The 23,464-nt window shown below is 33.4% G+C and overlaps 1 protein-coding gene across 1 annotated transcript in view; it reads left to right on the top strand.

The window, feature by feature from the left end:
• Positions 1-2,244: 2,244 nt before the first annotated feature.
• Positions 2,245-23,464, top strand: part of LOC111508611 (TWiK family of potassium channels protein 7) — a 508,045-nt gene continuing 486,825 nt past the window's right edge. Inside the window, exon 1 of the mRNA XM_074183694.1 lies at positions 2,245-2,440. The gene's annotated coding sequence lies outside the window, so the exon portion shown is untranslated. The remainder of the gene's footprint in view (positions 2,441-23,464) is intronic.

Genomic DNA, 23,464 nt, shown 5'->3' with positions numbered 1-23,464 from the left:
CATTGATTTATCGATAGTTCATCAATTATATATGGCGCGTTTTCGACCGGAGGCACCGGTTGACCTGAAGTTATGCTGTGACCGCGCGCTCTCCGCCCTCTATCTCGAAAACGGTTCACCGTATAAAAAATTTTTTCCAACAAAATTTGTAGAGAATTTTTTTTCTACAATATTGATAATAAATACAAATAACTTTTAGGGTGTCAATATTCAAGTATTTACAGACTTACAGCTGGGTATCTCAAATTCCGAGATTCTTACTTAATTTAAGCTTAAATGACTGGATTGTGAGCATAACCCTTTACTTCACCTTATTTACGTAACCATTTGATATAGTTTTTTTTTGTACAGTTCAAATCTGTTAAATTTATTACGTAACAAAGTTTAGGTTGAGAATGAACGAAATCTGGACTTTCAGTAAGGACAAAAACCAAGATAAATATATCTCAGTTTCATACCACTAATACACGAAGAACTTTGGAAAATTTTCAAGGAACTAGGTACGAAGGTGGTTTTCAAAATAAGTCATACACTACAGAGCCTTTCAGGAAGACCAAAAGACAAAGTCGAGAATTCGGAAAAGTCTGGAATTAAGGAAATTGAATTTTAAGACTGCGATGCAAAATATTATGGACAGACATAAAAATCTATCAATATAAGATATAAGGAACACTCAGCACACTTAAAAATGGAAGACTTGAAACATCAGCAGTCGCCCATCATATTTTGCAGCGAAACCATTCTATAGATTTCAGTTCATTAAGATGACTCAGACAAATTAACAACAGGTATCTAGGAGCCTATGAGAGTGTATAAATAAATAAACATAATAATATTATGAATAACTATGGTGGACAAATACCAAATAGCTATATAGCTTGTTGAAATAATATTTTATTTACTAGATTCACCTGCCTATTACATGAGGGCACATTGTGAAATTGATTTAAGACTAGTAGATAAGGCAATATTGTGAAATTAATTCCAGACACTCAAGACGCAGGTACCTAGAACAAGTATCTATGGTATAAAGAATAGCTTTGTAAATATGATTAGTTTTATCTTCCTCGAAGTGTTGAAATAACGGATTGGTGTTGGGAAAAAACTCTAGTAATATTAGTAAATGTTCAAGGTGAAGAAGGAAAAATTACAGGCGACTTTTATCATGTCGATTGTCCGAAAAAAAAAACAAGTTCATATCGTTATAGAGTTAGGGTGACACACGTTCTAAATCATTTGAAACAAATTGATACGATTTTATATAATTCACAAAATATTGTCTTGAACAACATTGATGCTAATTAAGTCATCAAGAAAAGTTCATATTGAAATATGTTCAAAATACAGAAAAGATATTTCATAGTTCCAATTAGCTGCCTATTATTGAAAGCTGTAGAGAGAGAGACAGTAGATCATTCTCATTCGAGGATTGATGAGGTAGTTTGGTTTCCCAAGTAGTCTCGTTTATCATCGATTTTTGTCGCTTGTGTTCCGTTTCGATCTTTCAGATTACTTCGTTAACTAATACTAGTGCTTGCTTGGCCTTAGAAGACAGTTGAGTTCAACAATGAATTCGTGGTCCAGTCCAACACCTCTGATAAAACCTGTGGCAGGTTGTGGAATCACAAAATCTTTGCTTATGTTGGAACTCTGGTTCAACTATGGATATGGAACATATTCTGAAGCAATTTCTTATAATTTTTTATGAATAAACGTATAAACTGCCACAGCTGTTTCAAGCTCATTTTGCGGATTTCCCAGCGGACCAACCTTTCAATTATTCCGTAAATTGAAATAATATAAAGGATCCAAAAAATCCGGAACTTGGAGAAGAATCCATTGATTTTCATTTATTTCATCTGAGATACGAAGTGTATTCAATGATTCAGAAAGAAATTCCAAAATTTGTTTTTGTCTCACACAATCACGAAGAAACCAATGACTGAGCATTGTGAACTCAATCGAATCCAAAGAGTGAACTGCCATGTGAAAATATCATGTACGTATCTGCAATGATTTCTCCCAGTCATGAAGCGTAGTAAAAAGAAAATGGAAACCACTTGTATACAGAACATTCTGAAGTTATCAAAATTTCTAAGAAAATTGTCCAGCCGTACTTTCAATTAGATCAGAATGAATTCAAAAAATTGAAACACATTCCACCCTTTTCCACATATTCGAAATATTCATTGTGGTTCACGATTAGAGTGATGGGAATTCATCATTTAATATTGTCGAGATGCAAGATATCAACATAACAAATATATTATTCAAAATATCCACATTCTATTCCTTTTCCATTTCTAATATTCACACTATTTCCCGAAAGTAGAAAAATTTGCATTATATATGATACGCTATTTTTTTTTTCAGATTCAGTCCTACAGTGTGATCAGAAACATCAGTGATGAAAATCATCTGTGAATTGAATTGATATTAGGTGAATATTATTCCATTTCAACAAATATTAAAGTACTTTAATGTCAGTAATCATCTGATCATCAATAACTTTTGCCTGTTCCATGAATCACGCATTATGACAATACCATCAGTCTATAGGTACAAATATTTTTTGAATATTTTGAAATCCACTTCTTCCTTTCCGTAGTTATGAATTGGATGATCATGCTATTATTGAATGATGCAAGAACAGTGACAGCCATTTGAAAACATATAATTGTCAATAAATCTCATCCTTTCTACACAAAAGAGTTTCATGACAGTTGTGGAACTATCACTACTGAGAATATTTTGTATGACTAACACTTGATTGCATGTTTTCATGTATGTATTCTGCTTATAGTCCTTAGCTCATACATAGACTCTGAATAGAAATTTATTGTGAAACACAAAGAAATGCAAATGAGTTCATATATTCTTCCTCAGGAGGAAGACATCCAGTGAGAGGCAACAATTACAGTAACTGAATAGTTGATTTGTTTTTCTGCAACTTCCTTTTCCAATAGTTAACTAGAACTAGCTCTACCTTTTATGAATATTGTCTCTATTTGAGCTTCATTGTGTGTCCAAAATGTGTAGTGCCTTTTATTTCCTTCTTGATAAACCTTCTATGAAACTTTCAACAACTCCCACTTCCAATGGGCCCATGAATCACTCTCGTATCTTTACAATTGTTTTTCAGTAGGTCTGCTATGAGTTCCCAAAATAGTTCATACCGTTTGTTCTAAATTACTGTTCACTTAACCAAATTATTGCTCTGATTGCACTTTAAAAGGAAGTATTTTGATTTATTCACCCGATTGTGTTGTCATTCATAGAGCTATACAATATTTAATCTTTGAATTCGTTGATTTCACTACAGTGACAAACCCCTCATATACCACAGTGACTACAGACATCTATGTTCAAAATACGTTTGCTATCATTATTCCTATCAAATCATACTTCATTTGTATACTGCAAATAAATTCCTAATAAAGACTAGAAAGTAGAAATGGTAAGGTTATATAGTACATATGTCAAAAAAAGTATTTTGAAAATCCCCTAATGCTATAAAAGAGGAAATTATTCTGCGTCCCTTCGCCAGCATTTCGTTAGAAAGAGTTGGTTAAACTTAATCGAATTGAAACTCGACTCATAAAATTGGGTTGGCCGAATTTAACAAACTCAATTTCCGGGAATAATATTTTAATTAGCTGAATGGGTTCAAAGTGTCCTTTATCAACTGAAGTGCAGTTCTCTCTTTGCAAATGGAATAGAATAGTCCAAATTTACTGGATTTTCGTGAGGCAAACAAATAACCCTCGAGAAGTTCTTTCTGGATTAATACCTACTTTTATTCATGTGGTGTCAGGACTTGGAAGTAGGTCGAATTTATTTAAAGTACTTTTCTTGTCTTAATTCAGTTCCCTATTATTTATACGATGAATATGGGTACACAACAGCATATTCCATTCCAATAGTTACAAATTCGTGAAATTCTCATTAAAGAAAGTCGCACATTGATATTTCTTCAAATGATTCATATAGCAAGTGATTATAATTACATTTCACAGGGAAAAAAATAAAAATGAAAATCTTCAATCGCCTATTTCTCTTACAATCTTAAGATTCTAACTCTACAGAATATCCACAAAAATAAAACATTACATGAAAAATATTAAATAGTATAGAAATTCTTCTAAGAATAAAATACTTTCAAATAATATATATTGGTATACAAGAAACTGAAAATCTAAAAATAGAAATGTGTTCCTGAGAATATTGTCCCATAATACAGAACAAATCAGAAGTATTCAGAATAGTTAGTTCCATATTACAATTATACTAGGGCATAAAAACAATTATTATTCGAGTGGATAGGTAATGAACTATTTAACTCATCACAATGTAACACGATGTAACACAATGTATACAGAACACACAAAAGCTCGAGGCAATAAAACAATTCGATGATGTGAAACATAAAAATGAAGAAGAATCAGCATGCATTGAATGGGAGTGTATCCATTACTTTTTAAGATGATTCTCAAAACTCTATTTTTCAGTTTCTGTAACTTCTGTATATTGTTTTTATCTGAAAGATAAAGTGGAACTATAATCAAAATGGGACTATATAATGGTTCTGTATATTGTTATTTATGAAAACATGGAAACTTCCAATGGAATCCTGGAGAAAAAAATAGTTTTTTTGTTATCTTCTTACAAATGTAGTCACAGTGTGCATTGAGTGTTAGTGATTCATCTAACACGATGCCTAAATACTTGAATTCTGACACCCATTCAATTTTGTCTACCTCCACTTCGAGTTGAAGCTTTTCATAGTCAATTGATTTCAGTTTATGTTTCTTACTAATTATCATTGATTTGGTTCTATTGGTATTAATTTTCAGTTCATTTTCGTTCAAATATATTTCAATTTTTCTCAGCAATCGATTCATGCGCTCCACTGTTTCTACAACATTATGTCTATAGGAAATAAATTTAAAAAATCATAAGCTTGTATATAGTTTACATCATTCAGGTGAATTATGAACAAGAGATGAACTCCCTTGAGGTACGCCTATATTGTTTGAAATTTCATTTGAGAAACATTTCCCCACTCTAGTTATTTGTGACCTGCCATTGAGATAATTTTTGAACCAACTCAAGGCTATTCCATCGATTCCATAATATCTCAGTTCACGAAGTAATATTTGCCTATCGATAGTTTCAAATGCCCTCTTGAAATCAAGGAACACTGCTACTATAAATTTATCGCTATTGATTTCATTCTTCCATTTTGAAACTGTTAATTGTTGACTGTTAATTGCAGTTTCACACGAGTGGTGTTCTTTAAATCCGGATAATTTTTTTATGAACAGGTTATTTTCAGTAAAGTACCTAGTAATTTATTCATGAACAACAATTTCTAAAACTTTTCTAATAATCGGCAAAGTATTTATTGCTCTGAAGCCTGACATTTCAACTGTATTATTTATTTTTGGGATGGGAAAAACTGTACTTTTTTTCAACATATTCCGAAAGTTACCGGATGACATTGATGTTTGTATTTTTTTTATTTTATTTTTTTTATTTCAGGTAATTCAATCAGGTAATTCAGGTAATTTACAGAGAAAATTTTGCAAAATTTTACAAAAAGGGGAAAAAAGAAGAAAGAGGTAATAAACCACTGTGAGTCACCTAAGCAAGCTTGTGATGTGATTCTCACAGCGGTATTACGATATATATATATATATATATATATATATATATATATATATATATATATATATATATATATATATATATAATATTTATATAGTACAGTATTCAAACGTCTAATTTAACTTCTATAACATGTATTACATAGAATGGCGAGGTGTAGTTAGTAGCAACCCTGTGCAGGTCTAGAGGATTTGTTACAAAATCTACGTTGTTTAGGTCAATATGTATTTAGAAATAGGTCTTTTATTTTTTCCTGATTTTGTTCTATAAAGCACTTTAGTTCTTTTTCCAACTTATAGTTCTTAGTGATATTTTTTATATGTGGAGGCAACATATTAAAGAGTTTGGGACCGTAGTAATCCATAAATCTTTGAGTATGATTTTTTTTACATAATGGTACCACTGTGTTTCGCTTGGCTTTAGCAAGAGTATTGCGAAAGTGTGGTAAAGCTGGTAATTGAGATTTCATCATCCATAGTAAGCAATGGTAGGTATATAGTTTTCTTACATCAAATAATCCTGTCTCCCTATAAATTGCTTCCGTGGAGTACCTCTTGTTTTTCTTAAGTAATATTTTTAATAACGTATTTTGCATGACCTGTAGGTTATGTAGATAAGTTTTGCTCAAGCCTCCCCATGCTGTAATGCAGTATCTAATAATTGATTCCGCTAAGGAATCGTATATTATTAATAAAAGTTTATTATTTAGTACATTCCTCAGTTGGTTTAAGAGATGAAATCCAAGTGTGAAAAATGTTGATTTCAAAAAAGTAGCAGACATTACATCTTCAGAATTGACTTTATTTTTGAGAGAAAAAATAATTGACTTCAGCTTACTTATATCAATCTTCTTGAATTCAACAAATCTCGTTTCTATATTATTTCGATATGAGGAGACCATTGTGTTACACTCACGATAGAATTGGAGATATCTTCAATGCTTTCAACAAAAAATAAATTGAAGTTATTAGCAGCTTGTAGCTCCCTTCTCGCTTTAACGACAGCGCCATCAGTACTAAAATTGATAGATTTCAAATTTAATGGTTGTTTGTTACCTTTCATCAATATTTCCATTGTTTTCCACATTTCCCTTCAGTTATCATTTTTCGCATCAATTTTGTTTTCATAGTATTGAGACTTTTTGATTTTTAATATATCAACAACTTAATTCCGTCTCAGTTTATATCGATTCCAGGACTCCTCCTTACCAATGCCGGAACTTTTAATGAATTCATTGTAAGCCCTGTCTCTAAGACACCAGTAATTTTTATCCAAAATACATTTTTTCTTCACTGAATAACTGGCATCTTCACGCACATAAATTAATACTCCTCCGGTATTTCGGCTCAAGGAATCACATCTTTCAATGGAATATCCAGTAACAACTCTTTCACAGTCAAGAATATCACTCGCCCATCTGTCTTCACTGAGAATCACAACTGATGACTGATAACAAAAAATATCCCTAGTAATCTGGTCCTTATGAGCATGAAAACTTTCAGCATCCATGTAAATTATGTCAACAATGTATTAATAACACTATGTCGTTTTTTTGAATACTGGATACATCAACAATGGTGAGAATATTGTTAATGTAATTTATCATCTTATTTCCATCCCTGAATTCATCTACCTAATTGTTTTTTTAAATTTGAGAAATATTCTCTCTGAGACTTCGTTTGATCTGCCAAAATTTTGACACTATTGACTTCAATTAATTTTTTGTTTCTCAACACTGTTAAGGCTTCTTCCGATGAAGGAAAACATACTTTGACAGGTCTATTTTTGTTCTGATCAAATTTGCCTAACCTAACTTAACCTAGAAGTGGGTGAAGGAAAAAGAAAAAGGAAGGATGCAGGAGTGGTAGGGGGAACGACTGGAAAAGACCTGTATGTTGAACCCCAGGGTGTCCGCATATCAGAACGTCGTCACATGGCCCAACTATAGGGTACGGAAGATGTATCCCCCGGTGTTTACGGGTGGCTCTCTACCCAACAGAACCTCATTTCGTCTTCAGCACAAGGCGTGTCCCTTCCTGCCGAGTCTCACGCGAGAATTGTCATGATGTTGCTGTTTGTACTATTGGAATACTGTTGGATACTGTTCATAGAAAAACCAGATTACAGTAATTTTCGTATCACAGGTAAACCAGCTCTGAGCTGGAATCATATATCACATATCCGCCCGAGTCTAAAGGGACTGATTATGATAGCTCCTAAGTGCCGCGACGTCAGTCGTTAGCGGGCTTTCTGGTAGAAAAATCTTGAAGAATTTATGAGACAACCTCTTGATATGATCAGTGACTGTCTCGACATTTGCCAGATCTAACAGATCATTCAATGAAATATATCTGCCACAATTCGTGTGAATAGTGAACATCTCATTTTACATCCTCTCGAGTCTCCGCAGGGGATTGGTCTCGAGGCTGCAGAATACGGGACAAGCGTACAACATAGCTGATATAATTACTTGCTTGTAAATTAGAAACTTGTTGCTCACAGGAAACAGAAATTGTACAAAAATATTTTTCTGTTGTGAACAATATTCATCTAGTGATAAGAGTGCATGATTTCAATAGATTAATGTATGTAGCAGTTACTACGTGGTAGGAAATCATTCTGAAAAATAGGAATTGAAACTTCCTATGTTTTTATGCCACTTCATTTATAACTAACGTTACTACAGTTTCGTTTCACAAGGATGTTTTCAATCGAATATAGTATCGTATTCGTTCGTTTCATTTATGACAAGGAAATTCTTGTGGTGGAACACAAACTCCAAATGCCTACCATCCAACTTGGAAAATCAACTCAATAGTTGACAAAAGTCACAACACGTGGGATTTTTACAATTTTGCAAAAACGCGATAACACGTGTTTCGCTATCTCCAGGCGAGTCTTTATTAACCACTATTATATAACGTGATAGGAATCACACGTTAAAAGGTAAGACCTCATTAATCCTTGGCTCGCACAAGTTTCAACTTCTAAGGGTTGTCGTTCGTAGGGGTGCCACAGCTGTTTAACGGAAATATTGGCTGACTACATCACTTTTCTTCAGTCGTGTTCATACTAACTGAAATCTAACATCTGTTTAAAATCAGTTTTTTCCGTTAACCAGCTGTCGCACCCCTAAGAACGACAACCCTCAGAAGTTGAAACTTGTGCAAACTAAGGAATAACGAGGTCTTACCTTTTAACGTGTGATTCCTAACACATCAGTGGATAATATTAATAACCGATTTGATTAATATAATGAATCATTTAACCAGAGTTGAAGTATGAAGTGATTTACTGAATCATTTTCGAATAATTCGAACCTGTACTCGATAAAAAGTATTAGTCAATAAATCAGTAGAAGGTCATATTATTTATATAGGTTTTTCATGAAGAGCAACAATTAGGTATATTTCATATAGAAGAAACACATCTGAAGACGCTATTAGATAGTGAAACACGTTTTGCTTCAAAACGGATTCCAAGTCGGCGTATACGACTATAGGAGCTTTTCCTTCAATTCAATTTTTTCCAACTTGAGAATGCTTTCACCTTTCTCAGGCATTTCGAAGCTGGAACTCTTCAGTGTGGTTCTGTAGTTCAAAATCTTCTTCACTGCCCATTCACTGTCCCTTTCTAAGTATTGGTATTGTAACTTTTTCATCGAACTAATCGTTGAGGGCGTAGTATAGGTGTGTAGTATTGAAGTATTTGCACTCATTCAGTTCTCCGGCTCCCTTCACTATCTTATATTCACCGCAGAAGGTGGTATTAAACTTGACAGACTCATCCTTCTTCAGAGCATACTGAATTCCCCGCTTGATGAGAGTCTTGCAGTCATCCATGAAAGCAAAGGAGTCCTTATGTTCAAGATTGGAAATAACACTAGATCTCATTCTAGAGCTGACGCGGAATCATCCCAATGAACCCGCTCTCTAGCACCTTCGGCTTGTGATGCCTGCCCCGCCCCCTTCTTTTGTATTACTTTGAACTGACTCCTCAGACTTTTGATATTGCGGTAACAGGCTTCCAAATGCTGCTTCTCAACCAGTGACGATTCAGTCTTTATTACCTTTCTTATTCTTCGTGAACCTGTATAACATTCACTGAGTTTGATAAAAAGTCTGCTCTGGATGGGATCGAAGTAGTTTTTTCATTAAACTTTGTGGTTATTAATCCCAAAATAGATGAGATATACTGCACTGAGTTAGCGAAGAGCGACATTTTTCTGTGATTGAATGTTTTTATTTCTTCAAAATGTTCAAATATCTGTAAAAGAATGGCAAAACTCAACTGCTTGAGCACTTTCATCAACTAACGTCAAGTATGTGTCGATAGTGTGTAACGGAGTTTACTCACGCCTCCTGATGGATGTTCGTCACGATACACCTCAGAAAATTATTTCCGGTGTTTGATGCTCTATAGATGATTTTTAACCAGCACCCATTATCCATATTTTCAATATCATCCCAATTGCATGACTAGCATCAATTCAATATTATTGCGAACTAATTAACTGAATCATTTCCGATTAGTTCGAAACTGAACTCTATAGAAATCATCAGTCGAAAAATCGTAGAAAGTCATATTATATATATATATATATATATATATATATATATATATATATATATATATATATATATATATATATATATATATATATATATATATATATATACATATATATATATATATACTCTATAGAAATCATCAGTCGAAAAATCGTAGAAAGTCATATTATACAGTGTCACCGATAAAGTCCGCATCAAATGGGAAACTTTTTTATTTACCGTTTTATGTGAAATTTGATTTTGGCAGTAGATTTTGCTTAAGAAATGATGTCAAATGGCGTCTACAAAATAGGTCACGTGATTTCCTTAACCTGTCAAAATTGACATTTAAAAAAAGAAACATCGAAAAATGACAATATCAAGGAATAAAAAGATTTTCTTTTGTAATTTTATACCCACACACCAAGTTTCAAACCCATAATAAGTATTTTATATTTTCAGTATTTTTCCGCATTCCTGCTTTTTCTACATATCAAAATTTAAGCACACCTGTAATAAATCATTTATTTTAACTAAACTCGTCACCGAATTTCTTTTTTTGTAATATAATAATATTTTAAGAGCCTCTTTGATTTTAAAAACAAATTTTGAAAAATAAAAGTTGTCAAACTTGAAGCAAAGTTCATCTAGTTTCAACGGGGCTTTGCAATCTATACAGTACTTGAGTCTTTTAATGAGCAAATGGCCTCACAATATGAATTATAACAAAACGGAACATTAGGAAACAATATCTTAGAGTGTTTATTGATTTTTTAACAAAAAATACAGTGGAATTTAATCTTAATTAAAAGGAACTGAAAATAAACATGTACCTATACCTAATAGCAAAAAAACACGAAAAAAAGACTCACGACATAAAATACACTACATTTCTGTATGTCTTCCATCGCGTTCTATGCAGATAATTGTCCTTCTTGATACATCTTTTATTGAGTTGCTGATACTCACAGGGTTTATGTTTAAAATAGAGTTTCTAATAACAGTTTCTAGGTGATTCACGAAAAGATCTTTGTTTATAAACGATTTGTTTTAAGTAACCTCATAAGAAAAAATCTAGTGGGGTTAAATCTGGCGACCTAGGCGGCCATATTTGCTCCATATTTCGCCCAATAACTTTGCCCCTAAACATTTCTAATAGTTTCTCTTTGACTTGTCTGGAACTATGAATAGGAGCCTCGTCACATTGATACCATAGACTGTGTCTTATTTCAACCGGCATATTGTCCACTATATCACTAATCTCAGTATTTAGAAATTGCAAATAATCCTGAGAAGTTAAATTGTGTCTAAAAAAGAATGGTCCCATTACCTGATTATTTAAAGCACCGCACCACACATTTGTTTTAAATGAATATTGGTTCCGACATTCTATCACAAAATGAGGATTTTCCTGAGCCCACCACCTACAATTCTGGGAACTGACTACGCCGTTCGATGTGAAGGTAGCTTCGTCGGTCCATAGGATTTTGTAAGGAAATTTTCTGTTTAATTCTACTTCTCCTTGGTACCAGAAACAGAAATCTAGTCGAACATGGAAATCTCTTTCCTTTAAGGTATTTATAAATTTGGGTTTGTGGGGTTTTAAAAGTATTTTCAACTGAACCAGTCAGTTTAAATTTTTTTAAAATCCTACTTACAGTGGATTGCTGTACATGTCTACCAGGATGTCTTGCGTTAAAAATATCAATCACTTGTCGATGCAATGTGTTTTCACCACAAATTAGCACAATTTCAATTTTTTCTTGTAAAGATAACATATTATTTTAATTTTCATACATTACATTGAACTAACGGGATTTAATTTATTTAGTGACAGTGACGTTTTCTAAAACACATTATGTAGTTTCATATTTTTTCATAGCCTACCCAGTTTTTTTAAATTAGTGTTGTTAGCGGAGTAGGTAAATGTAAATATTATGAGTTTTTTTCTTTTATTGAATGGGCTTCAAGAATCACAAAATGATGTTTCCTAATGTTCCGTTTTGTTCTAATTCATATTGTGAGGCCATTTGCTCATTAAAAAACTCAAGTAGTGTATAGTTTTGAAAGCCCCGTTGAAACCAGATGAACTTTGTATCAAGTTTGACAACTTTTATTTTTCAAAATTTGTTTTTAACATCAAAGAGGCTCTTAAAATATTATTATATTACAAAAAAAGAAATTCGGTAACGAGTTCAGTTAAAATAAATGATTTAGTACAGGGGTGCTTAAATTTTGATAAGTAGAAAAAGCAGGAGTGCGGAAAAATAGTGAAAATTTAAAATACTCATTATGGGTTTGAAACTTGGTGTGTGGGTATAAAATTACAAAAGAAAATCTTTTTATTCCTTGATATTTTTGGATATTTTGAAGAATAATGTCATTTTTCGATGTTTCTTTTTTTAAATGTCAATTTTGACATGTTAAGAAAATCACGTGACCTATTTTGTAGACGCCATTTGACATCATTTCTTAAGCAAAATCTACTGCCAAAATCAAATTTCACATAAAACGATAAATAAAAAAGTTTCCCATTTGATGCGGGCTTTATCGGTGACACTGTATATATATACAGTGTGTCCAAGATAAGGATCCTAAGCATGGGAATCTCAGTACCTGTTGGAGATACAGCTTAGGTTAAATTAGGAAAAAGTTGTGTTCTTTAAAGCTTATTTACATGCCGTTTAGAAACTTGAAGAATTTTCATGGCCTGCTGAGATATTTGGGAAAAACGAGAATTTGACAATATCAATTTCATTTTTTTCTGACTTTATTTGAAAAGATATCAAAAAACGAATAACACTTTTTCATTGGCACTTTTAAGGTACTACACGATGGTGTTTTTAGATTTTATATCCGACGTTCCGTTTTCAAGAAACCATCATCAACTTTATGTTTTTATATGACCCGAAACAAAAGTACACCCTGTATCTGATTCCATTTTTTATTACGAATTCAACTATGTATCACATGCCATTGTTTTCTTTTTAGTTTGAAGAAAAATTACATTTTTTCTATTTTTAAAAAATCTTCAAGTAGGCGTTGCAAACAAATGCTTTGACGTAAATACCTGTCACCGAGCCTGTCAAATATTATTTAATTACACGATAAAATAGTAATTGTCGTTGTTGTTAGCCTGTTTGTCGAGTTGTTGTTTTTAGAGTTATTGTTACTGTTGTCGTTATTATTGTTTATTGTTGAATAGATAATATTATGTTATTATCGTCAAATATGCCGGGTGAGCATTATAGCCATGAAGAAAAGTTTGACATGCTAACGTGCTACATTTTGTGCCACAAAAATACTGTAAATACAGCAGCAATGTATCTTAATACATATCCAGAAAGAAAGCAGCCATGTAAGTCCATTTTCTTAGAGCTGGCTCGAAATTTAAAAGAATATGGTTCATTTAAAAAGCCTGTTTTATCTCGAAAAAAGGAATCTTCAGAAGAAGCCCAAAATAATGTTTTACAAGCAGTTGTTGAGAACCCTGAAATATCAACTAGGCAAATCCGCGTGTTAAGAAAATATCAAGACATCAAGAACGTTTTGGGTTTAATATGTGGTGTGCAATTTTAGGAACTAAAATACTAGGTCCGTTTTTTTACTATAATTCTTTGACCGCCGAACGATACCATCAGTTATTGCAAAACTATGTAGAATACTGTTTAGATAATTTACCTCTGGCACAGGTCAATAACTGTTGGTTTTAACAAGACGGTGCTCCTGCACATAATTCTAGACAAGTTCGAGAGTATCTTTCGCAGCGATTTCCTGGAAGGTGGATTGGAACCTTTAGTGAAGTGTCTTGGCCAGCGCGATCCCCTGACTTAACTCCTCTGGACTTCTTCATATGGGGTTTTGTTAAAAACCGGGTTTACCAACATTCTTTTGAAACTGAACAGCAGTTACGAGAATGTGTAACTGTCGCATTTAACAGTATTACACCAGAGATGTTACGTGATGTTTTAAGTTCTACAGTTAGAAGATCATACTTATGTTTGGAAAATAACGGAAACCTGTTTGAACACCTCCTTTGAATTAAATGAAAAATGCGTTAATTTCTTTGTTGTTTTCATTACTTTAAAAAAATCATTATTAACCTACTTAAAAATACATTTTAAAAATAGAAAAAATGCAATTTCCCTTAAACTAAAAAGAAAACAATGGCATGTGTTACATCGTTGAATTCGTAATAAAAAATGGAATCAGATACAGGGTGTACTTTTTTTTCGGGCTATTTAAAAAAATAAAGTTGATGATGGTTTTTTGAAAACGAAACGTCGGATATAAAAACTAAAAATACCATCTTGTAGTACCTTGAAAGTGCCAATGAAAAAGTGTTATATCTTCTCAAATAAAGTCAGAAAAAAATAAAATTGATATTGTCAAATTCTCGTTTTTCCCAAATATCTCAGCAGGCCATGAAAATTCTTCAAGTTTCTAAACGGCATGTAAATAAGCTTTAAAGAACACAACTTTTTCCTAATTTAACCTAAGCTGTATCTCCAACAGGTACTGAGATTCCCATGCTTAGGATCCTTATCTTGGACACACTGTATATATATATATATATATATATATATATATATATATATATATATATATATCTAGGTTGTTCATGAAAAGCACCAATTAGGTATACTTCAGATATTATAAACACATCTGAAGACGCTATTAGATAGTGAAACACGAGTTGCAGTTTTGTGAAATATTTAGGTGAAATATCATAATAAATATTAACGCCTACCCTTACTAGCCGACAAATATTTCTGCAAAATACCTCATAGAGATGAGTTTGTTAAAAAAGAATCTGTTTTTCCGTCAACCATCTGTCGTAGCCCTACGAACGACAAATCTCAGACGTCGAAACTTGTGCGAGCTAATGACTAACGAGGTCTTAACTTTCAACGAGTGATTCCTAGCACGGGTTGGAAGCTGGGCAGTTGAAATTCGAACATCTGGCTTTGCGGTTCGAATCACCGGTGCCGCAGACTTTTTTCATTCATCCAACAGCAGGACCATGCTGAAATCATTCGAGTAGACCAGCTACAGACCGGTTTTGAAGTATACCTATCATTAATACAGAAAAGGTCAGACTCAGACAGCAAAGTACCTGGTACTCAATTGAATTCAACGCAGCTCCGCTGCATATATGAAACTAGTACCAGCTTCATCTCATGAACGAAGCCATAAGCGGAAAAAAACAACCACTGTACTAATACTCTAACAGAGATCAAACCGTTTCTGAAGAGTCTTTTGGGGAGATACATATGTACTAGACAATTGTTCAGAGTGAAGTGTTTTAATGTATTAGTGATACCTAACATCAGAAGTGGTTGTATCTCACGTCAGCAACATGGGAAAGCGAAGAAGACATTCTCCTAGCAGTTCTTCGAGTTCATCAAGTTCTTCGAGTTCTACAAGTTCATCTAGCTCATCAATCACTGACAAAAGACAACGGAAACGTAAGATAAAAAGAACCAAGCATAATTCTAGAGCAGACTAGGGGTGAGTCGTTTTCCAATTCCTTTGTCTAGTGACACAGTTATCAGTGCATCGAATGTTATACCAGAATTTAACCCGTTAATACACAATGTAAACAGTTGGATTGATATTATTGATCATCATGCGAAGTTATTTGAATGGCAGGAATATCAAACTATTCAACAGACATTAAGTAAATTACGAGGCACTGCTAAAATTTGGTATGAAAATTTAGTTGTGAATGATAGAAATTGGCCATCTTATAATTGGGAGAATTGGAAAATCAAATCATTAGAGACTTTCCATTCAAAAAGGGATATGCATACACTTTTCATAGAAATAGCAAATCACACATGGATGTTCCTTATATGAATTTGTCTTTCAAAATTTAGCTAGAATTGATAACCTGAAGGTGAATTTTTCAGATAAGGATAAAATTTCGTTAGTTTTGAGTGCCATCGGAGACAAATATATCATATCAGCGGCCGAGGCAGCAAATATCAGAGATTTAAATAACTTGGGCTCTTATTTACGTAATAAAATATTTTCATCAGAGAAGATGGAAAATTTCCGTAAAAACAACTATAATTACTATAAACTTGAGAAGTCAGGCTGACCGATACATTGATGATGACAATGTCACTGAATTGCGAAAGCAAGCAGAAAGGAGATTGAAAAGAAATGAAGAAAAACAAAAAGAAGTATTTCTCTGAAAAACAAGACCAGCTCACACTTTCAAAATCGGAGACTTGTTCTTAGAATTTCAAGTTTATCTGCTAATAATAACCAAAGCAAGAAGTTGTTGCAAAAGTATAAATATCCTTTTAGAATTGTCAACGTTCTTCCTCATGATCATTACTAGGTGAAAGAGGATATACATGCAATCAGGACCAGCAAAGGAGCTCTCTATGTAGGAGTATATGGTGTAGAATACATCAAGTTATATGTTCCGTGTCCATAAACGGCTTTAGGTATCAAGGCCTATAGCTGAATAGATTACTTTAGGTATCAAGGCCTATAGTAGACGGCTTTGGGTATCAAGGCCTGTAGCTGGATGAATTGAAGCCACTTTAGATACAAAGGCGGGTTGTTGGATATATTGACACAGATATATAATCCAAGTGTCGAAACTTGAATTGATCAATATGTTGTTCTACTTACAAAAAATATTAATTTTTTTTTTCATTTTAGATTTTTCGAATTGTTCGAGGGCGAACAAAAATTAGGATGGTCGTGTAAGGAGCAACCGCCCTATATATCGATAGTCCAGTTATGCGTAATGAGGATGATTCATGGAAGCAGCTATTTATCGGAAGATATTCATTATTGAGTAGACTAGAGTACGATACGTTTGTTGTGGCGACACATCATTTGGGAAATATATTAGTTGTTCAGAGTGAAGTGTTTTAATGTATTAGTGATACCTAACATGCATCGGTGTCACGTTGCAATCAATCGAGTCTCGTTTTCGGAGGGTATTTACCAGAATCTATTGTGTAAGAAGTTGGAAAAGATGGATGTTTTGAAGTTTCATTTTGACATAATAATTTTTTTATACGTCTCTTCGATACAGACATGTTTCGATCTATATTAGAGTCATGGTACATTGAGTCTTGAGTCTTTGTTTTCGAAATGATGCTGTTACTAAGTGATATAACAAATAATTTTTTTCATCTGATTACAGTTAAGAAACAAACCTAATTCAAGTATTCTTTTATTCGATATATAATGATTTGAAATTGATGTTTCGAATGTTGAAAATATAAAATGTGGTATTTGAAACAAAGTGTACAAAAGTCATTCAATTGTACAAAATCTACAAGTCGTACAATGTTTCGCATACTAAATACAATCTTGAATGATGAAGTATTCTCATAATTACAAAAACCGCAAATGAAAAATGGCATTCGATTGACAAACGGTAAGAATGATTATTGGATATTGAGCTATTTAAAGAAAGGCAGAGTTATTATTCATTTCTCAGTTCACAATCTGAATCGTGATAAGATATATCATGAAAGTAAAACCAAAATTGCAAAAATAATGACTGAAACTGATAATAACAGAAGCGGAGACTCGAGTGAGCAGGTACTTGTTGATGATCAATGATAGAAAATTGATTTTTACTGAACGAGCAAATTTCATTTCGCAAAATTATACCTAAGAGAAGTATTCACTACTTCAAAAGAAACAAATTATCATTCTATCGTTTCTATATAATATTATCTGAAATGAAGGGTTTCTTCTCATGAGCAAGAGAGGTCACTCCGGACAAAAATAGAAATGACGAAACTGTTTCTGAACCGAGTATGGAATGTTTATATAGCACTGACTCTATTTTTGGTAATTGCAAGAATATTAGGACATACATTAGTAGGCTAGTTCACAAGACTATTTACCTGATTTCTCATTGCTTTCATCGGAAATCATGAATTAAATGTCATTCAATTGGTAATTTCACGATTTGAGCCAAGTTGCGTTAACAAATATGTACCTAGCTTATTCATATCGGTAGTCCTTTTCCAACACTTGACCATAAAACGACTTTGGACTACCTTACACAACTTTGACTACGTAACTTCAGGTATACTTCAGAGTTCAGCGTACCAACGCAGCACCAACTTCCGCAATTAACTGTTCATTGTGTGTATGTGTTATAATCAAAGTGAGCCCTTGCTATACCGGGTGTCAACGAATCTATTAGACAAGTCATAATTTCTAGACTATTAGGAGAATTGAAATGAGATTTGGTATAGTTGAATGGTATGTGGAGAGGAATGTTTTCACATATTTTTCACTTTCCGGTCACTTCTGGTTTCAGCGGAAATGGCTCCGGTTCTGAATTTTTAAATGGAACACCCTGTATATTGTAACATTTTTGGATTTCTGAGACAATTCTGGATCAGAAACTGACATTTCCGGAAGTTTTTCAGCCTACTTGATTTTTTCAGAGTCACTTTTAAAATTGCATCTAGGTGGCCATGATCGGACGTAAACTAATCTATGGACCTCAGGTGATATCAGAAAATTGCAATAGCGGAGTTTTAGTGACTAGTGTGTTTAATATGAATGAGACAAGTTTACAAAATAACATTTTCGTGTCTAACTATTATTTTTCAAATGGCGACCATTTTTTGACAAGCAATTTCCGAAAAAAGGATTTTTTGACGAATCTAACGTTACTAATTTATTTGCGATTGGATCAACAAATTCAACAAATTCAACTAATAATTTCAGCGATGCACTTAGATTTTTTGCAATATCCTAAGTTCTTGAAAATTCCACTATAGTAAATTTTCAAAGTGCATCCCTCCTTGTTCAAGACACATTTCAGCTCGTTCAATTGTTTCTCTCAACACGTTTTGTAACATTTGAGGCGATATACTTCTAAATGCCTGTTGAATCCTTTCTTCTAAGATTTCGAGAGTGGCTGGGGCTGTTGCATAGTAGACCCTTTCTTTCACATATCCCCAAATGAAGAAATCTAACACAGTCAGATCCGGTGAGCGGGCAGGCCACCGTACTGGACCGTTGGTTGCAATAACTCTATTATTAAAATGCTCTATTAAAAAATCAAGTACGTCTCTGCTATTATGGGGTGGTGCTCCATCTTGCTGGAAGTAAATTTGCCGTGAAACTTCTAAAGGCATATCATAAAGATGATCCTCGATTTCATTTTGAAGAAAACCCAAGTATCTAACCCCTGTTAACTGACCTTGAAACAATATTGGACCATTGGACTGTTTCCAATGATACCAGCCCAGACATTGACGCCAAACCTTTCTTGAAAATTGCCCTCTCTCATTGCATGTTGATTTTGTTGGGCCCAGTACCGACAATTCTGCTTATTAAACATGCCATTATTTGTAAACCGTGATTCGTCGGAAAATAGAATGAAGTTGATAAAATTTGGGTTAACTCTATGATTTTGAAGCAACCAATCACAAAATACTACTCTTCTATTGCCGTCGTCAGCATACAAATGTTGATGAAACTGATATTTAAATGCTCGATATCCGTGCTTTTTCAGTATTTTTCTGAAATTAGTAGAGAAATGCAGATAGCATTTCTCTACTAATTTCTCTTAAAGAAACCGTTTTGTCAACTTCTACCATAGCAAGAACGTTAATCTCAGTCTCCTCATTTATGACAAACCTCTGTTCTGCGTCTCGATTTCCCTCTTGCCTAAAACGACTCTCAACATAGGGAAAATACTGATGAGATGGGTGTTGCCGATTGGGATATCTCTGAGCATACAACTCAGCAGCTTTCCTTGAATTTCTGTGGCATTCTCCAAACAATAACAACATATCCACTTTTTCACTTTGAGTATACATTATTTCGACGAAAAATTAAACTAAAATTAACGAAAATCAAAAGAAACTTCTACTTTCTGCTCATAAAGCTTATGTCACTGTCATAACCTAGGTGAGCGTTTTGTTCTCCAAAGTGGACTTGATGGAAATAACCGCAAAATATTATGCATCATTCCTATCCATGGCACCCTTGACAAAAGTAAATGAATTTGTATCGAGTATTTTCCTCAGTAATATTTCATTTATGTTCTTATTTGTAATCCAATCGCAAATGAATGAGTATCGTTAGATTTGTCAAAAAATCCTTTTTTCGGAAAGTGCTTGTCAAAAAATGGTCGCCATTTGAAAAATAATAGTTAGACACGAAAATGTTATTTTGTAAACTTGTCTCATTCATATTAAACACACTAGTCACTAAAACTCCGCTATTGCAATTTTCTGATATCACCTGAGGTCCATAGATTAGTTTACGTCCGATCATGGCCACCTAGATGCAATTTTAAAAGTGACTCTGAAAAAATCAAGTAGGCTGAAAAACTTCCGGAAATGTCAGTTTCTGATCCAGAATTGTCTCAGAAATCCAAAAATGTTACAATATACAGGGTGTTCCATTTAAAAATTCAGAACCGGAGCCATTTCCGCTGAAACCGGAAGTGACCGGAAAGTGAAAAATATGTGAAAACGTTCCTCTCCACATACCATTCAACTATACCAAATCTCATTTCAATTCTCCTAATAGTCTAGAAATTATGACTTGTCTAATAGATTCGTTGACACCCGGTATATTCAATATTTCTTTGTTGCAATCTTTGGCTGATAGTACCTAATACATCTCGTTTATTCGTCCGAATGATACCATAGTTTTCATTACGGTGGTTATGCCGGATTTTCGAACAACAGCCACTTGCCCGTCACCCAATTCATAACGAATTTCATCGAATAGAATGGCGAGGGCGCTATATGATAGGTAGTATTGCTTAGTGGTGTAAACTTTTCCTTGATGTTTCTGAAACGGACTGCGATGTTGAGTATGATATCTTGACATCCGATTGGCATTCCGATCTCATCTGATATTTTGTAATATACGGCTTATGTGTATGCTCATGAAAGCTAATGATGGAATTGTCAAACATGGCCTCCTCGATAACCTTCAGTATCTCACCTTCAGTGATGATAGCCATCAGACAATTCTTTTTCATGTCGTTACTCCAGTCCAATGTATTTGAGAGAAGACATATGTCTTCGTCAAACACTTTGAGTAGTAAATGTGAGTGGTGGAAACGATTATAAAATATGGCAGGAACGTCTTGGCCATATCAGTAGAGCATAATTCGAAAAATTGAAGAATAACCAATTTATCGAGAATATTACTCATATTGATCGAATAAAACCAAGTGAAATGATGTGTGAATCTTGCGTATATGGAAGACAAACAAGACTATGAAGGTTGAACAAAAACTTAGTATTGAAAGGACATTATTCATTATTCATTATTCGTAGAGATGTATGTGGCCCTATAACACCACCTACAATAGATAATAGAAATTATTTCGTAGTTTTCATTGATATTTGTCACTATACAGTTACATATCTAAATACGTTCAAATCAGATGTGCTGAGCACATTTGAAGAGTATGTGGCTAAAAGTGAATCACATTTTAATTCCAAAAGTGGTCAATCTTCATTGTGATAACGGTGGAGAATATCTATTGAATGAATCGTTCTGTAACAGAAAAAGTTCGAACGATGTCATCAATATGACTTCCAAAAGTTAGTCAAAGACACTAATAAGGCGATAATGTCGGATCAAACATTTATGAAGTCATTGATAAAAAATGTTACTGATCACTTGAATGTCACTTGAATGTCAGAGTGAATGAAATAATGTCGAAACATCAAGAGAAGATGAAAGAGTATGAACTCAAGATGAAAGCACTTCAGAGTGAAAATGAAAATCTTCAATCTCAGTTAGATAAGCACGACCTGTTCCAGAGAAGAAACTGTGTACTTATATTTGGCATTCAAGAATGTGTAGATGAGAATACGGAGGATCTAATATATAATCTGATAAACAAAACCATGAAATTGAAAATTAATATATCAGCGAGCACTGAATATTGTTATCGAGTTGGTCGTCCGATTATAAAAAAACCAAATGAGGAAAGAAACCAAACAAAACCTCGAGCGATACTAATTCGTTTTTCAAATTATAAAGATAGACAAAAAGTTATGGAAAATAGATGACAATTGAAAGGCAGTGGCGTGGTATTCAGAGAGGATCTAAGCAAAGCAAAACTCGAGTTGATGAAAGCAGCAACAACCAAATATTCATATAGAAACGTGTGGACAATGAACGGTGATGTCTTTGTGAATGTTGGCGGTAGAAGAAGGAAAATAATTAAACGAAGTGATTTGAACTGAAACATAATGAGATTACACGATTAGGCGCGGTGACGCACAACACAACTGATCTGTTTTTTTTCTTTTTGTATATACTTTAAATTCTAATAATCTTCTCGTAAATAATAAAAAAATACTCTTGTTACATTTATATATTTATAAACGTACAGATACCGAAATGAAAAATATATCTTGTTATTATCAGAATTTCATGGGGCTGAGAACAAAATTGAATAATTTCAAATTAAGTACTGAAGGAGAAAACTATGACCTAATACTGGGGACAGAAACATGGTTGAATGAATCAATATACAGTTCTGAATTTATTAACTGTAACAGGTATGAGATAATTAGATGCGATAGAAATTCGCATATAACGAATAGAGACAGGGGAGGAGTAATGATAGGGGAAAGTAAAAAATTAAAAATTTCAGACTGGGAAAAAAAAGAAAGTGATTTCGACACTCTCTATGTTAAAGTGAGGTTGACAAAAATAATAATCGCTCTTTTTGTAGTTTATTTTCCTGTTGAAAATTACAAGTGTTTTTTTGATTTTTATGAACAAATGGACGATTATAACAGAAATGTGTACGTCGCTGGTGACTTCAACCTACCAAATTTGACATCCCAGTTAACGGTGCGAACAAGCTTGGATGTCAGACATTTGACTTTCTTAGACTTCACGGATTTAAATGCCTTGGAACAAATGAATGAAGTTCTCAATAATAATAATCGAAAACTTGATCTCGTGCTAACAGCTAATGAAACTTACGAGTTTCTGAAAGTATCTAGATCTGACTTTCCATTGATAAAAGAGGATGCAAACCACCCTGCATTATTGATTGATATTGAACTAGAAAATAGTAAGAGTAATAGGGAGAATACCTTCTTTGGAACAGAAACTGTATATAATTTTCAAAGGTGTGATTTTTTACAGCTTTCTTATAAAATCAGAGATATTGACTGGACCGCATTGTTTGAAATAGAAAATGTTAATGACGCGGTAAATTTTTTCTATAGTAAAATATATGACTTTCTCAATGG

Source organism: Leptinotarsa decemlineata, unplaced genomic scaffold, assembly GCF_025532065.1.
Source record: "Leptinotarsa decemlineata unplaced genomic scaffold, Ldec_3_MD MMD2_tig00026340_RagTag_RagTag, whole genome shotgun sequence".
Classification (NCBI taxonomy): domain Eukaryota; kingdom Metazoa; phylum Arthropoda; class Insecta; order Coleoptera; family Chrysomelidae; genus Leptinotarsa; species Leptinotarsa decemlineata.
The sequence above is the reverse complement of the archived record's forward strand: the minus strand, read 5'-3'. Positions and strand labels throughout refer to the sequence as shown.